The 1395-nt window shown below is 40.9% G+C and overlaps 1 non-coding gene across 1 annotated transcript; it reads right to left on the bottom strand.

Moving 5' to 3' along the window:
* Window positions 1-790: 790 nt before the first annotated feature.
* Window positions 791-897, bottom strand: LOC130039486 (U6 spliceosomal RNA). Its single transcript, XR_008794905.1, has one exon. It is a non-coding gene; the product is annotated as a U6 spliceosomal RNA (small nuclear RNA).
* Window positions 898-1395: the final 498 nt, after the last annotated feature.

Raw genomic sequence — 1395 nt, 5'->3', positions numbered from 1 at the left:
TTTATTCAGAGAAACAACCACGAAAATTACTTCATGAATAAGAAGTGGCTTATTTTCAAACCAAACTCTTAACATATATAATAACATAGTCATATTTTTTAAAAAGCAATTTGTTAAGAATGTTTTCTTTTCTTTTTCTTAATTTTATTGAATCACTGTGAGATAATTACAAGCTTTCATGTTTGGGTTACGATCACACAGTGATCAAACTCCCATCCCTCCACCAGTGCACATTTCCCACCACCAATATTCCCGGTATACCCCCCCCCCTTTCCCACCTTCCCCTGCCTCCATGGCAGACATGTTTCCCCATAATCTCTCTCTACTTTTGGGCATTATGTTTTGGAATACAGACCCTGAGAGGTTATCATGTTTGGTCCTCTATCTACTTTCTGCTCATATCTCCCATCCCGAGTGATTCCTCCTGCCATCTTTTTCTTAGTGACCCCTTCTCTGTTTCAGCTGCCTTCTCCCCTTTGCTCATGAGGCAAGCTTCCAGTTATGGAGCAATCTATCTGTCCCATGTATTTACTATCCTCAGCCTCATGTTATGTTGTTTTATACTCCACAGATGAGTGCAGTCCTTCTATGTCTGCCTCTCTAGTTCTGACTCATTTCACTTAGTATGATACTCTCCATGTCTATCCATTTATAAGCAAAGTTCATGACTAATTCTCTCCTGACAGCTGCATAGTATTCCATTGTGTAGATGTGCCAAAGTTTCTTTAACCAGTCATCTGTTGTAGGGCACTTGGGTTGTTTCCAGATTTTGGCTATTGTGAATAGTGCTAAATATATGGAATGCTTTAGGAATTTGCATGTCATCCTTGTGCAGGGGCCATGCTAATCTTCTCTATATCATTCCAATTTTAGCATATGTGCTGCCGAAACGAGCACTGTTTTTCTTCTTTTAATACAGAAACTATTTTTTTTTATTAGTGAAGCACCATGAGGTACAGTTGTAGATTTACAAATCTTTGTGCTTGAGTTTCGGTCATACAATGATCAAATACCCATCCCTTCACCAGTGCCCATTTCCCCCCACACCCCTCCCACCCTGCCTCTGTGGCAGGGCATTCCCCTTTGTTCTCTCTCTCCTTTTGGGTGTTGTGGTCTGCAAAAGAGGCATTGAGTGGCAATCATGTTCAGCCCATAGTCTACTTTCAACATGCATTTCCCCTCCTGGGAGGATCCTCCAAACACCTTTTATTTGGTGTGCCCTTCTCTATCTGAACTGCCCTTTCCCCTAGAATATCCGGCTGGCCTCTAAGCTATGGAGTAATCCTCCTGGTGTTGATCTCAGCTATTCTTAGGTATTACAGCAACTATTTTTTAAATAGTAAAAAATACTCCACAATCTAAGTGCAATCCTTCTAGATATATGGGACAGGAATA

This window comes from Sorex fumeus, unplaced genomic scaffold (assembly GCF_029834395.1).
Source record: "Sorex fumeus unplaced genomic scaffold, SorFum_2.1 ptg000086l, whole genome shotgun sequence".
NCBI lineage: Eukaryota > Metazoa > Chordata > Mammalia > Eulipotyphla > Soricidae > Sorex > Sorex fumeus.
The sequence above is the reverse complement of the archived record's forward strand: the minus strand, read 5'-3'. Positions and strand labels throughout refer to the sequence as shown.